The 16763-nt window shown below is 39.7% G+C and overlaps 1 pseudogene; it reads left to right on the forward strand.

Annotated features, from left to right (window-relative positions):
- The first annotated feature begins 15235 nt into the window (after positions 1-15235).
- LOC150021620 (transmembrane protein 230 pseudogene) lies at positions 15236-15610 on the forward strand (annotated as a pseudogene).
- Positions 15611-16763: the final 1153 nt, after the last annotated feature.

Genomic DNA, 16763 nt, shown 5'->3' on the forward strand with positions numbered 1-16763 from the left:
AGCTGAAGCTACAGAGCCTGGGCAGGGTGATATGGAGGGTCTGCTGTTGCCCATGCAGCAGACCCCCCCTCTCTTCGCAGCTGAAGGGTCCAAGGGAAAGACGGAGTCAATACAGCTTGGGTTCAGGTGCGCCGCAGGAGTTGCCGGTGTTGACTACAATGTCAAACCGCCTTAGGGACTCCGGCTCCGGATTTTCTGTCGGGGTTTACTCCCTTAGCCTTTCCCCTGAAGAGGTATGCCGCAAGGCAGCGGAGGTTTTTTGGAGTCAGAGTTTTCCTTCTCTGATGTGCCCTGACTGGAAGATCGAACCAGCGACACTTAGCTCGCAGGCCGACGCTCAATCCACTGAGCCAAACCAGCCAGGCTTCTCTGACTACAATGCTATGAAACTAGAAATCAACCACAAGATGAAAACTGAAAAATATGCAAAGACATGGAAGCTAAATAACATGTTATTAAATAATGAATAGGTCAAAAGTGAGATCAAGGAAGAAATCAAAAGGTACTTTGAAACAAGTGAAAATGAGGACATAAAAACCCAAAACTGTGGGACACAGGAAAAGCAGTCCTAACAGGGAAATTCATAGTATTACATACCTATCTCAAAAAATAAGAATAAGCTCAAACAAACAATCTAACTTCACACTTAAAAGAACTTGAAAAACAACAACAAACAATGCCCAAAGTGAGCAGAAGGAAGGAAATAATAACAATCAGAGTAGAGTAAATGATATATAGAGTCTAAAAAACTGATACAAAAGATCACTGAATCTAAGAACTGGTTCTTTGAAAAGATAAACAAGATTGACAAACCTTTAACCAGACTCATCAGGAGAAAAAGAGAGAGGATCCAAATAAATAAAATCAGAAATGAAAGAGTAGAAATAACAACTGATACCAAAGAAATTCAAAGGATTGTAAAAAAATATATGAACAACTATATGCCAACAAACTGGACAATCTAGATGGAATGGATAAATTTCTAGAAGCACACAGTCTTCCAACACTAAATCAGAAAGAACAGAATCTGAAGGGACAGATTACACCTAGTGAAATTGAAGCAGTAATCAAAAAACTCTCAACAAATGAAAGCCCTAGACCGGATGGCATCACAGGTGAATTTTATCAAGCATTCCAAGAAGACCTAATACCTCTGCTTCTCAAACTATTTCACTGCAGCATTATTTACAATCACCAAGATATAAAGCAGCCCAAGTGTTCACCAGTAGTGAGTGGATAAAACAACTACGGGACATTTACACAATGGAATACTACTTGGCCGTAAAAAAAGAAGAAAATTTTGCCCTTTGCGACAGTATTGAAGGACATGGAAAACATTATGCTAAGTGAAATAAGCCAGTCAGAGAAAGATAAATACCATATGATTTCACTCATATGTGAAATCTGATGAAAACACTGAACTAACAAGGAAAATGGGGACAGACTCATCGATGAAGAGCAGGATGATGGCTAGTTGGGAGGGGGACATGAGGTTGTGGAGGGATTAAGCAAAAGCGATAAATGACTCATGGACATGGACAACAGTGTGGGATTGCTTGGGGGAAGGGAGTATAAGGAATGGAAAAAATACTATAAAGATTAAATTTTTTAAAAAGTAGAGAAGAAAACATTAATTCATGTTGGGGGTCCTCATATTATAGAATTTTTTGCAGCTTTGGACTTAAGACATTCTTTTCTGATAAACTGGTAAAATGCTTAAAATATTTTTAAAAATGGCTTTGTATAGGTATAAGTCACATACAAAACAATTCACAAAGTGTACAATTCAATGACTTTAGTATATTTACAAAGTTGTGGATTCCTCACTATGATTTTAGAATATTTTCATTACCCTAGAAAGAAACCCCCTAGCTGTCACCCTTGGATCCTCTTATCATCTACAGCCCTAGGCAACCTCTAATCTACTTTATTTCTATAGATTTGCCTATTCTCAATATTTCATTTAAATGGAATCATATAGCCCTGGCCAGGGTAGGTCAGTTGGTTGGAGCATCGTCCTGTAACCAAAAGGTTGCAGGTTTGATTCCTGGTCAGGGTGTGTGCAGGAGGCAACCAATTGATGCTTCTCTCTCACATTGGTGTTTCTTTCTAAAAGCAATGGAAAAAAAAAATGTACTCGGGTGAGGATAAAAATAAATAAATGGGATTATACAATATGTTGTCATATATATTCTTTTTTTTTGCTGAAGAACATTTCATTTTGTAGACATTATTTATTCATTCATGAGCTGGTAGACATTTGGATTATTTTCACTTCCTGGCTATTGTGAATAATGCTGTTATGAATATCAATGTACAACTTTTTGTGTGGACACACACTTTTATTTCTCTTGGATATAAACCTAGGAGTGGAATTGCTGGATCATATGGTAACTCTATGTTTAACTGTTTGAGAAACTGCCAAGTTGTTTTTTCAAAGTGGCTGCACCATTTATATGTGCCCACCAGTTTATAAGGGTTCCAACTTCTCCACATTATTGCCAATATTTGTTGTCTGTTTTTAAAAAAATTATAGTTACTCTAGTAGTATAAAATGGTATGTTCTTGTGGTTTTGTTCAGCATTTCCTTGATGGCTAATAATGTTGAGCATCTTTTCATATGCTTATTGGTCATTTGTAAAATTCTTTGGAGAAATGTCTATTCAAATTCTTTGTCTATTGAGTTCTAATAGTTCTATATAGATTCTAGATACAAGTTCTTGATCATATATACAATTTGAGAATATTTTCTCCCATTCTATGGGTTGTCTTTTCACTTCCTTGTTGATGTCCATGGAAACACAGAAGTTTTTAAGTTTTGATGATGTACAATTTAATCTACTTTTCCTTTTGTTGTTGAATCTTTTGGTACTATATATAAAAAATCACTCTGTGATCCAAGGTTAAGAAGATTTACACTGAAGTTTATAGCTTTAACTCTTACATGTAGGTCTTTAATCCACGTTGAGTTAATTTTAGTATGTGGTGTGAGATAATGTTCAACTGTGGCTGTCTAGTGGTCCCAACCACCATAGATGTTAAACCTTGAGTATAGCATAATTAATTTTTAAAAACTTAAGAAAATAACTATTGAACATCTAGTATGCATCCATATTATGTTAGGTGATATGAGACTCAGGACTGCTATCCTCTTTCTGGTTATTAGTTTCTGATCCTTACGCACTGGATGACTTGCCTTTAAATTTTTATTTATTCATTGTTAGTATTAGAATATTGAACAGAATTATGGTCATGCACAGATTATTTTAAACATTCCACTTAAGAATTCTTTTGTGGTTAACCAGAATCCATTAAAAAGTTCATTTTGAATAGACTTGTTTAAGTGCCTATGGATTCAGGTAAAAGGAATAAGTTCCTACAATTTGTCAGGCATTGAAGTAAGTGCCAGAGATACAAAGAAATATAAAACATGCTCTTCTGTCATTGAGCTCACAGTCTAGTAGAGAAAGTGACACATTCTAAAGACATTTTAAACCACTCACCAAACCATCATCTTATATCACACCAAATCATCTTGTCCGTGACATTCTCAGAGACTTACTGAAATTATAATTTGTCTTTAGAATTCCTTTTATTTAGCAAACATCTAATCTTAATTAAGGAAAATTATTTCTTTTGGGGAGAGAATCCCATGCTCGCTCCTGATGATCACTTCTTTATCTGTGTGCTTACACACTATTATAAATAAATCTGTAATTTTATCCTTCTTTGTCCATAGTTCCTTGCCATAGAGGGAATTACTCTCTCTTTTAAGTTGCCACTATTTTTAACTGGACAAAATTTATCTGTTCCCAATCTTCAGGCTCCTTTACTATTTTCTATGATTATTAAACATTAATCTGTAATAGTTCTGTAAAATTGACTTTACTTGCTAATTTAGTTAGGAAAAATTTTCAACCTTACATATGACTTTACATAACAGTCTTCTTTTCCATCTTAGTAAATTTAATTATATAATAGTGAGCCAAATAGGAAAGGGAAATATAGTTCAAAATCAGAGGCTAGAATGAAGAAATTATTTAATATAAGGTAGGGAAAAAATTTTAGGATAATGGATGAAGGTGACTCAGTAATTTAATAGAGTAGAAAAATACCTAAGAATGATCATCTTACAGTGATCTAATTTTTAAAGTACAACATATAATTTTGCTCCTAAGGATCCTAGTAAAGATAGCAAAAACTTATTTGATTCTCAAATCTCCTTTTCCCTGCCCTTAAAAAAATGTATTTATTGTTTTTTCTATTACAGTTGTTCCACTTTTTCCCAAATTGCTCGCCCCCCCCAACTCGCACGTCAATCCTCATCCCATTGTCCATGTCCATGAGTAATTTATGCTAGTTCCTTGACTAGACCCTTTCCCTTCTTTCCCCCCTTTTCTCCTCTCCCCTGCCCCCTTGGTCACTGTTAGTCTGCTTCTTGTTTTCTTGCCCCTGATTCTATTTTGCTCGTTTGTTTGTGTTGTTCATTAGTGTCCTGTGTTAGGGATATCATATGGTATTTGTCTTTCACTGCCTGGCTTATTTCACTAAGCATAATACTCTCCAGCGGCCCTGGCTGGTTTGGCTCAGTGGATTGAGCGTCGGCCTGCGAGCTAAGTGTCGCTGGTTCGATCTTCCAGTCAGGGCACATCAGAGAAGGAAAACTCTGACTCCAAAAAACCTCCGCTGCCTTGCGGCATACCTCTTCAGGGGAAAGGCTAAGGGAGTAAACCCCGACAGAAAATCCGGAGCCGGAGTCCCTAAGGCGGTTCGACGTTGTAGTCAACACCGGCAACTCCTGCGGCGCACCTGAAGCCAAGCTGTATTGACTCCGTCTTTCCCTTGGACCCTTCAGCTGCGAAGAGAGGGGGGGTCTGCTGCATGGGCAACAGCAGACCCTCCATATCACCCTGCCCAGGCTCTGTAGCTTCAGCTTCACTGGAGAGGACACTCCAGCGTCATCACAAGATGTCGATTCAACACGGGAGGAGACAGATACCGTGTCACTCCCGAGTTGGACTGCACAGCCATTCTCGGCGGTGCAGATAGACTCTTAAGAAGCTACACCATCGTCTCTCGAGACGGACGGCTGCCAACGAGAGAATACTCTCCAGTTCCATCTATGTTGTCACAAATGGCAGGAGTTCCTTCTTTCTCTCTTCTGCACAGTATTCCATTGTGTAAATGCACCACCAGTTTTTGATCCATTCATTGTGTAAATGTACCACAGTTTTTTAATCTACTCATCTACAGGTGGGCACTTAGGTTGTTTCCAGCACTTGGCTATTGTAAATAGTATTGCTATGTTCACCGGGGTGCATAAGTTCTTTTGAATTGGTGTTTCAGGATTCTCCGGGTATAATCCTAGCAATGAAATTGCTGGATCAAAAGGTAGTTTCATTTTTACTTTTTTGAGGAAATTCCATATTGCTTTCCATAGTGGCTGCACCAATCTGCAGTCCTGCCAACAGTGCACTAGGGTTCTCTTTTCTCCACATCCTTGTCAGCACTTGTTGTTTGTTGATTTGTTGATGATGGCCATTCTGACCAGTGTGAGGTGGTATCCCATCGTGACTTTAATTTGCATCTCTGATGGCTAATGATGTTGAGCATTCTTTCATATGCCTTTGGATCCTCTCTCTATATGTCCTCTTAGCTGAGGTATTTGTTCAGGTCCTTTGCCCATTTTTTAATTGAATTGTCTGTCTTCTTGATGTTGAGTTGTATAAGTTCTTTATATAATTTGGAGATCAAACCCTTGTCTGAGGTATCACTGACAAATACGTTTTCCCAAATGTTGGTTCCCTTTTCACCTTGCTGTTGTTTTTTTTTTTCTGAGCAGAAACTCTTTAGTTTGTTGTAGTCCCATTTGTTTATTCTTTTATTTTCCTTGCTGGAGATATATTGGCGAAAATATTGCTATGTGTGATATCTGAGATTTTCCTGCCTACATTTCCTCTAGGAATTTTATGGTGTCACAGCTTACATATAAGTCTTTGATCCATCTTGAGTTTATTCTGGTGTATGGTGTAAATTGGTGATCTAGTTTAACTTTTTTGCATGTCCCTGTCCAGTTCTCTCAGCATCATTTGTTGAAGAGGCTATTTTCCCTCCATTTTATGTTTGTTCCCCCTTTGTCAAATATTAGTTGCCCATATAGACCTGGGTTTATTTCTGTTCCATTGGTCTATATGTCTTTTGTTATGCCAATACCAGACTGTTTTGATTACAGTATCCTTGTAGTATACTTTGATGTCAGGTATTGTGGTTCCTCCTACTGTGTTCTTCTTCCTTAAGATTGCTGCAGCTATTCGGGGCTTTTTCGATTCCATATAAATTTTTGAAGTATTTGTTCTAGGTCTATGAAATATGCCATTGGTATAAATATTTTAATAGGGATTGCGTTAAATATATAAATGGCTTTGAGTAGTATGGACATTTTAATGATGTTGATTCTTCCCATCCATGAACATGATATATGCTTCCATTTATTTGTATCTTCCTTAATTTCTTTCTTCAGTGTTCTGTAGTTTCCCAAGTACAGGTCTTTTACCACCTTTGTTAAGTTTATTCCTAAGTACTTTATTTTTCTTGTTGCTATAGTAAATGGGATTTTTTTCTAGATTCTATCTCTGAGATTTTATTGTTGGTGTACAGAAATGCCTTCGATTTCTGAATATTGACTTTGTACCCTGCTATTTTGCCAAATTCATTTATTAGGTCAAGTAGTTTTTTGGTAGAGTCTATAGACATTTTTATGTACACAATTATGTCATCTGCAAATAATGACAGTTTTACTTCCTCTTTTCCAATTTGGATGCCTTTTATTTCTTTTTCTTGTCTGAATGCTGTGGCTAGAACTTCCAAAACTATGTTGAACAGAAGTGGAGAGAGTGGACATCCTTGTCTTGTTTCTGATCTTAGGAGGAATGCTTTCAGTTTTGCCCATTGAGTATGATGTTGGCTTCAGGTTTCTCATATATGGCCTTCATTATGTTGCGGTATGCTCCATCTATTCCCATTTTGCTGTATGTTTTCATCACATATGGGTGTTGTACTTTATCAGATGCTTTTTCAGCATCTATTGATATGATCATGTGACTTTTGTCTTTCATTTTGTTTATGTGGTATATTACATTTATTGATTCTCAAATCTTCTTATTCTAAAATAAATATACTTTGGTGAAGGCATGGTGCAAATTCATGGCTCCTACTTTCCCTCTCAAATTCCTGCCTTATCTTGGCTTTATGGACTCTGGTGGTCTAGTTATATTCTGTTTCCTAGAAACTGGCCAAATTGTCTTCTCAACCCCTATCAGAGAAAATTTCTTTTTTTCTGACTCAAGATTCCCAGATTCTTTGAGTTCTCTCATTTAACCTGGATTTTTTGTCAGAGAGATGTGTCTTATACACAGGCATGGGAAAAATAACTGACTTTTGAGCTCAAGTTATTGATTCTCACAACTCTGAGTAATTTGAAAACATGGAATTAACATACAATGTAATGTTTCTTCAAAGTCTGAGGGTTTTGTAGCATGAGTGAATCTTTCTATCTGTCGCTTATTATTGCAAATGATATACCTAGGAGAGTTTTATAAGATTGCACCAACTCATTATAGACTTAAAGGTATGCTAAAATTACTCTTAAAAAATTAAATCCATGACACCTAATTTCTTTCCTGTAATTTGTCTTCTAAAAATATAGAGTCATAGAAAACATCCTCAGGTGAACCCAGTCTCAGTAGTTGGGATTGTATTAAGAGAGATTTTACTATAAGAAAATTCATGACGTAGAAAAAAAATTTTTTTAAACAAATTCTACCAATGCTCTCAACTCTTGATTGGAAATAAAATATTTTAAATCTTTCCCTTGGTTTTCACATGCAGATAAAGAATTATGTAAGCAGGATTTTCTGTTTATCCTTTTCAATGTAATTCCACTGTTTATGCTGCACCATTATGAGAGGAGCATAATATGAGAAATCATTATGAATTGTTTTTGTCAGGAAGAAGAACAGCCAGAATAAATAATAAAAAGAGAACAAGGCAAGGGTCTGGTGGGAGAGAAAGCGGCGATGCAGCTGCTACCTCAGCATGAGAACAGAGACCTATTATGCATATGGCGGGGGAACACATGGTCTGCTTCCATCCTCGCAGAGCCCCCATTTCCACTGACGTCTCTGCTGACTCTAGTTCTCTGTACAGGAGGAACTGGCACGGTGTTTACTACCTGGAGGGATCAAAAATAAAGACCAAGACTCCCGTGGTGCCTTTGAACAAGTAAGTTTAGAAAGCCATAAAAGGTTGGACAGATTGCTAATATCAACAGGAGGTGAACATGCCTTCTAGAGTATGGCCCCCAAGGAATACTATCTATGGGCAACTAGGAAGAAGAGTCAGATCTCTGTCAGAAAAAAAATCTCATTGCCTGGGTAAGAACTGACCAGAGACACTGGCACTGCATTTGTACACTGTTCAGAAGGCTGCTTAGGAAGCATGGCACACAGAAGCAGCCATCCCCCTGGTGGAAACTGCCTCTGGGCACTTTCGTTCTGTTGGCATGGTGACTCCTCATTTTTTGCATAAAACACACTTAGTACCTGGACACAGCTCTTGGAAATTCTCCCAAGTGTAGTTTCTGGGACCTGCCAGGTTCATGGCAGTCACTTGGGATCACATAATCTTAAAATTAAAAAGCCAGAAGGAGTCTTAGAGGTCATGCAGTTAGCTGTGTATGCCCAACAGACACTGTGTGAATCATGAGTATTCATCAAGTTTGGCGTCTGCCTGTGAATTTATATAATGTCTCTTCGGTGCTGACAAATGAGCAGCCTGGCCACAGCCAACATTTATGTGGGCTGCCTCATCTACAGGCTTTAGCTGGTTAATCTGATGACAAATCAGTTCTTTCTGACTCAATGGACTGCTGCATCGTACTCTTGTCTGGTCTGGGCTTCGTTTTCCTGTCACTGTCACCATGATTGCTGGGGCTCTGATTTTCTCCCTTCTCCACTCTGCCTCTGACTCACTCTTCTCTCCTCTGCTCAGTCCCCCTTGCAGTCTGCCTCCTCACAATCTCTCCCCTCAAATCAGGGAGAAAGTAGGGGTGGAGATCAGGCCTTCTGTCTCAGGATGATTGTCCATCTCCTCCTAACTTGAAGTTCTTCCCTTTTCTTCTGGGGTCAGGATCTCTCCATTCCCCTCATCTCCTCATTCACAGCACATTGGGGGGATTAGACAGTGGAAAGGCCTGCACTGATCTGGATTTGAACCCATGGGTTAGGGCCTGAGACCAGGCCAGACCTGAGGAGGGAACTGTGGATATTTAGCTCTAAAGAATACCCTCAAGCAGGGTGAAGACACAGGAGTCTTCATCCTTAAACCAAGGGGACCTCCTCATTACAGAAGTAATGAACCAGAAATGGGAGAGGCTGCAGACCTCTTAAACCCACTTGGCTAAAAGCTGTATCCTAACCGGAAACATGAGCCTGAGGAAAAGAGAGAAGAACATCAGGGAAAGGGTCATTGAGGGAAATTTATATGACTGAAATAAACCTAAACAGGAAGAGATACATTTTACTTTGGATGAATGAAAGAAATGTTTTTCCATTTCACCTCTGAATCAACAAGTAATCCAACTTTTGTCAGAGAAGCTTAAGAGTTATGATAGTTAAACATCTATATTAAAGAGGGAAGTCCCCATAAATTCCAAATCAGTGCATTTTAACATTAGCCTCACATTGGAATCATCTGGAGGGCTTTAAAAAATACTGATGCCTGGGTTCTACTCTCAGAAATTTTGATTTAATTGGTCTGGGTTCCAGCTGGGCATTGAAATCTTTAAAATCTGCCTGGATAAATCTAATCTATCACTCTAGGATGAGAACCCATGTTCTGAAAAGAAATGGTCATAAGTAACAGGGAAACTTTTCAGAAGTTAAGTTTCTTCTTCTTTCCTCTGGAAAGAGACATACCATAAAGCCCCTCGGAATCAGGTAGGACTCTCCAATAGAAGGGAAATTACCTTGGGGTCTGAGGTGGTTTCTTTCAGAAGTGCAGGTGTAGAGGAGCCGCTGGAGTCCGACTGCAACAGTCACTGTCGACAGTAAAAGGGAACACGATGGGATGTCTTGGCTTTTGGAAGTTCAAAAGAAAAGTCTACTCAACCCTTTGTTGCAGATCCTCAGGGAGAGAAAAGGGATAGTGGCTTAGGGTCACCTGACATCCTGGCGGGTGCCTGTATATGACTCTTACCTTTGCTTTTGCTGCTCTGTGCCTGAGACTCCCTTCTCCCTCTTATCGAGTTCCCAGCTCAGATTTCAACTCTCCTCCCTGCAGTTTTCCCTGACACCTCAGGAAAAATTAATTTATCTTGCATTCCTAGAGTACTAAATGTATATTTCTATTCCTGCACTTGTCACATTGTATTACAGTTATTTGTTTACCTGTCTTCTTTCCCAGCTAGACTACAAATGTCCTAAAATCAAGGACTTCACTTCTCATATCTATGTAATAAATGTTGAGAATGCCTGCATATGGTAAGTGTTTTACAAATATTTATGGAACTAATCAGAAACAATAGATTAGATTCTTATATGAGTTCAAAATCCTGCTTAACTTATAATGTAATTGTAATAGATACACAAGTAATGAATGGTAGAAAGAAATAGTGTGGAATGATATCCTTCTTTAAAGTACTGTGAAATTTGTTTAAACACAGGGTCAATAAGAACATTAAATACATAATGCCAACATTTCTCAATAGGGTGCCAGTCAGTGGTCCAGGTATCTTGTGCACGGGGTAGAAGAGTGGCTGGAGGTGGGGCTGGGAAGACTGGCTGGAGCTTGCCGTGAGAAGCTGTGTGTGCTATGGGAGACATTTGAACTTCACACTGTGGTGTTGTGGAGCTAGAGGAGTCCTCCAAGCAGGAAATGACAAAATCACATCAGTCATTTTGAAAAGGATCAGTTGGCTTAGGAAGCAGCCTAGAAGCCGAGGACATTGGCAGCTGAGTAATATTTATGGTGGAATCCTGGATTGAAAACTGAGAACTGCTTTTGCTCTTGTTTGTTGATTTGATTTTTCTGAGGATTCTGTATCCTTGTAATAAACTCCAAATGCCCCTTTACTCGAGCTATTTTAAGTACATTTCTCTTCCTGAAAACCAGATGAGCCCTAATACAAAAAATAAATTCTAGGGCTGAGATTAAGATTTAGAGACTAAAGCCATGACTAACCACTAATATAACACCAAATGTATATAATTCTATATACCCTTTTATTCTTAAAAGCAGAGGACAAAGTCTGTGCCATGTAATGGGGGCAGATAGGGCAAGAAAAACAAAAATGGTAAATAGCTGCTTTCATATAAACTTTCAAATCTTCTTAAATTCATATTTTCATTCATATGTAATTGAATACACAGGTATGAATATATGCATATACAAAATATACCTGAAAAATGGATAGGGTGTTATTTAGGGGAAAAAAGCAGGCAGAAGACATGGAATTGCATCATGAAGTTTCACGACATGCAGAGAAAGCACACAATTTAAAATTATTCTGCTAATACTAAAATGCACACATGAAACAGAAACACTGCCTAGTTTTTTTCAGGAAATTCTAAATAGATGCCTAAATTTTTTATTTTCTTCAGCAAGTTTAATTGTTATAAATAACCAATTGAAATGCCTCTCTAAACTCACGTTTTATTTTGATCTAGTGAAAGAGCTTTCTGAATTATATTTAAATTCCTGTATGTAAGTAGTTAAATCAGTCTTAATTTTCTAAAAATCCTTGGTGAGATTATTTTGGTGTGTGATTCATTTTCCTCTTCTTTCTGACTCAGTTTTGCCACATGAGCATTACTTTTTATGGGCATTGCCATAGATTTAGGCTAATAGTGCAGCTTCCTTTCCCTTATAAGAGGGTTTGGGGAGGCTTTCTGGATACATTGGAACATTCTAGGCAGGGTCTGCATTTAAAATTAGGATCTGAACATGGGATTCTAAGCTGATGAGGTGTTACCTTCTGACGGTGAGATCTGGGTGCTTTTCCTCCTCACTGACCAGCTTTCTCCCAGGATGGCCCCCTAGCTGCCTCTCACGTGCAGGAGAGAAAAGCCAGGCAAGGGGGATCTGGGCTTCCCTTCTCAGCATCTGTGACAGAAGAAACAATTGAAAATCAACAATTAAGTGATGGGTCCAGGGTCAGAAACAAGGAGTCCAGGCTGGCTCAGAGAACAGAAGCAGCAAAGCAATAGCCATATAAAAACAACATAGGATGGTCTAGTGGTTAAGTGCACAGGTACTTAAATCAGGGCCCTGGGGCTCAAACTCCAGCCTGCCTTTTTTTTTTTTTTCCTGATTTTTCCTTTATTATATGTGTGTGTGTGTGTGTGTGTGTATTTTTTTTTCCTGTGTGCAACACAGAAAAGAGATGTAGCTATTCTAGGACAATTGAGTTATGGCAAGAATTGGTGAACAAAAGGAAGGGAACAATCTCCAAAGTCTCATTGACCTTTCCTGGTCATGGGTCTCCTGTGGCAGCTCACCACTCATGGAAAGCAGTCATCACATCGTTATGGGAATGAGGGCTGCGGGCAGGTGGCTGGTGGGAGCAGGAATGGGGGATGCAGCTGCTCACACATGTCCCCGAAGCCTCAGTCCAGCCTACCTTTTATGTCCTGAGTTTCCTGACCTCTCCAAGCCCTAATTTCCCATCTGAATAGACACATGGTAATAACAGTAACCTCTCTCATAATATTGCTTTGAGGACTAACTGTGATAACAGCTGTAAAATGATTTGATTCTAGCTCATGTGTGACAGATGTTTTATACTAGTGATATAAAACTCACCAACCTGGAGGAGAGGCATGCAGTGAAGGGACAAGGCCTGGGGCAGCAGCATGGATGGGGGTGCAGGGTAGATACAGGCTTCATTTCATATCACCTTGTTCTCTACCTTCAACTGTCACAGAAATAACTTGTGCTCTTCTCGCTGGGCAGGTGCACCGACTTGTAATGAAAATAAGGGATTTGGAGACTCCTCAGAAAGCAAAGAACAGCTGTGCCTGTCTCCTCTGCTCAGCTTATTTTTGTTCCCTGTGAAGGCCATGTTAGCTACTGAGATTAAAACACCCCTCTACCCCCTACCCCACTCCTCCTAAAGAACAAAACAACAACAACAACAACAAAAACCCTCTCTCCAGTGAACCAAGAGTTTTAGTGGCAGCACCAGTGACAGCATATCCGGCTGTCTGGCCCCTGTGTGCTGGAGCCACTCCACCCCAACCCATCCCCATCCTAGTTCTAGCTGCCCAGTCAGACTTCTCTGCATAGCAGCAGAGGGTGTGCTCAGCAGCTCTGCCCAATGGCAGATGGACCTGCAGCAGCCCCCAATGAGGAGGCCGGGTTGTGATTCAGACTTCAGAGCACATTTGGAGGGTATTGCTTCTCAGCTGACAGTAACAGCATCAGATTTTATATTTTGTTAGTGATGGGCACTCTGTGGTGACTTCAGATTAATTTGTTCTGTTGTCTACATAACTCTTTTCCCGACTACCCTGTATATTTACCCCTTTCTCCCCTCTCATCCATCTCTTTATTTTTTCTCATGAATAACTGCAGATTTCAATGTATTTGGACATAAAGTCCTCTCTCTTATTTGAGGACAATGAAGCTTAATTATGAACCCCTTTGGGAGGGTTCTATTTAATAACAGATGAGGCTGTTCAAAGGAAGACCCTTAGCCAGGGAGATCAGCTGGCCTATACATTCCTAGACATTTCATTCAGCTCTCAGGTTCCCAGATTCAGGGGCAACCAGACATTATTTCCAGAGCCTAGGATCCTGAACCAGGAACATGCCTGGTGCCTCTCATTGTCCTATTACATCCAGGTGATCTTATCTACATGCGTATTGATTTTGCAAAGAACATAGACCTGTTGTTGATTGTGATCAAGCTTTTAATAACATAAGACTAGACCAGAGCACTTGGGTTTGACAGGGGTGCCCCAGAGGTTGCTGTGAGTAAGTGTAGAGAGAAGCCAGCTGTAGCCTTTGAACCTCCTGTCCCATTTCAGCACTGCTCTATGAGTTTTGTATATTTGGTTTAGTGCTGAATATTCTGTTTACCTGTTTAAATGCATTCTCTGCCCTTCTCCATCTTGCTCTTGCCTCCAAGAAGCTGACTTCTGTGGACTGTGTCTTTTGGCCTCTCCTGCCCTCTAGCTTTCCACTGGGTTCAGCCAATGGGAAGAGCAGCAGGAGCTTGAGGGCAGGAAAGCGAAGCAGAGTATTTACCCCCCTGACTCCTTCCATTATAGGCTGTGATCTGGCAATGGCTACATTCCTGTGCCAATTCCATAGCTTCCATCTGATGGTCCCCTCTTACAGGCACAGTTCTTGCCTGGTTCTGGTAACCACTCTGCCCACTCCCGTGCCCCTTCAGACCTAGAGGAGGCCATGCCATCTCACTGTGGCTAGCCCTGTGGTACTTTCACTTCCTTTATAGATTTCCCTTTACCGTACCCTACTTTTTTGAATAGTCCTTTCATTAAACCCTCTTCACTCACTCTTTTTGAGTTTTCCATCCATGGTTGAATATTCCACACTAGGACTGTGGCTGATTCGGTCTTCTATTGTAAGATTTTGTTTAGTAAAGGTGCCTACTGCTAAATAAAATTTGGAAAAGCACAACACTAGATCAATCAGAAGCATTATAAGAACAAATGCACATTCTTTGTGAATATGAATTATCCAATATGGCTGAAGAAATACCTTCAAAAAACCATTAACTTAGATGATTTTTAGCATACATTTTAAAGTTTCTGTTGAGGGATACATTTAATTCAGTACTAAATTTAGTTCCTAAATAGAGGCTAAGATGATTGGGATCAGAGAGACTTGAATCCAGATTCTGACACTTACCATCTATGTGATTTTGACTAAGTTACTTAACCTCCCTAAGCCTCGGCTTTCTCCTCTGTAAAATACAGTTGACCAAAAACGAATGTGAACTGCACAAATCCCCTTATACACAGATTCTTTTCAATACATAGTGTAACTGTAATTTCCTTATGATTTTCTTAATAATATTTTCTTTTCTCTAACTTACTTGATTGTAAAAATATAGTATACATTGTCATGAGCGTCTCTGTTTCGAACCTTGAAGAGCTGTCTGCACACACAGCTACTTGACACTTTGCTCTGACTGCAGCTGTGTCAGCGTGCTATGATGCCATCTCGTACCAACCTGGCTACTGGAATCCCCAGTAGTAAAGTGAAACACTAAAGATTCTCCATCATGGATGATGGTCACGTTGACCTTCAGTTTAAAAAAAGCCCTCCTAAGATCCCATATAAGGCCATTTTGCTTACTACAGTGCTGTTTTTGATTGGCAGCTTTCTTATTACCATAGGCTCCCTCCTGCTGGTGGGCTTTATTAGTAAAGGGGGCAGAGGGGGAGGGGCAGACCTGGCTGCTCTGATCCGGATCATTGCATCGTACTGTTCTTGCCAGGATTTTACTACCTGCGCATTGCCTACTATGCATCCAAAGGCTACCGGGGTTACTTGGTATGATGACATTTCAGACTTTGATGACTAGTACTCACCTCAGCCCTGAGGAGCAGAGCCAGATGGGACTGAGCTCAGCTTTCAGATATTGAGCAGAAACTATGGCTAAGGGCTAAGGAATTCTGCAGTTCGTGGATGTTTAACAAAATAATGGCCAGGTTTTATGGGTCCATCCTAGGACATCGACTGAGCTTACAATTAGCTGATTAGGACATGCTCTATTTTTCACCTCCTGGCCCTGACAAAAAGCTGACAAGCTTTTCCACATGAACCTGTATCATGGAAGAATAGCATGTTAATTGGAAAAAATGGGTCCTTATTCTGTGGTGGAAAGTGTTGCTGCCACCATCCTTTTTCAAGCTGAGCATTTTAAAAAATAGTCTATATTGTCAGTTTGTTCTTGTGGCAAATGGAAGAATTCAATAGGTAAAATTTCTATTACCAAGTAATTCATTTTGAAAATATCTAAGTATGTTATCCCCTATGCTCTAACTTCATGTTCTAGTGGAAGACCTTGGCAAAATTGAATATTAGTGTAAATACATCTGTAATATTCTTTACTTGCTTTCTTATTAAGAGCAACCAGAAATTTTTCAAAGCTCAGAGGAAGTTTTGAAAATGTAAACACTTTCTTTTGTTCACCATTCCTCATCCAGTTCTAATCTGGTTCACCAGTAAATTGGGCACCATATAATGTGAGTAATTCTATCCTTTATAGATTAAGATGTTCTGCTGGGTATGTGAGAAACGCTCACAATAAAAACCGGGACACAGGACTTGAGCAGTAAAGGGAGGCCTTTAATCAAGAGTCTGCAGAGCCGGGCGCACCCTCACAGCCAGGAGAATGTGTGCCCCAAATAGACAAAGGAACCTGGTTTTATAGTCTTGGCTTCCCCACCCTGAAATTGCCACCCTAAAGTGAGAGCGATTAGCTTCCCCGCCCTAATGCAACTAGTTTCCCCTCCCCTCTCCTTCTTCCCCGTTTCTCCATGACCAGATACTCCAGAGTTACAATCTAACTCGTTCATTTAAATGCCCCTATTGTGATTTGTGAATATGCTAATGCTGTCTACTCCCTTCTCAGAGATTCTTTAATTACATTTGCCCTTAAGACCCTTTAATTACATTTGCCCTTTGTTACCAATGACTTTTTACTGGTTTGGGAGTCACTATGACCTTGTTTC

The sequence above is a fragment of the Furipterus horrens genome, unplaced genomic scaffold, assembly GCF_987537825.1.
Source record: "Furipterus horrens unplaced genomic scaffold, mFurHor1.1.pri manual_scaffold_1, whole genome shotgun sequence".
NCBI classification, from domain to species: domain Eukaryota; kingdom Metazoa; phylum Chordata; class Mammalia; order Chiroptera; family Furipteridae; genus Furipterus; species Furipterus horrens.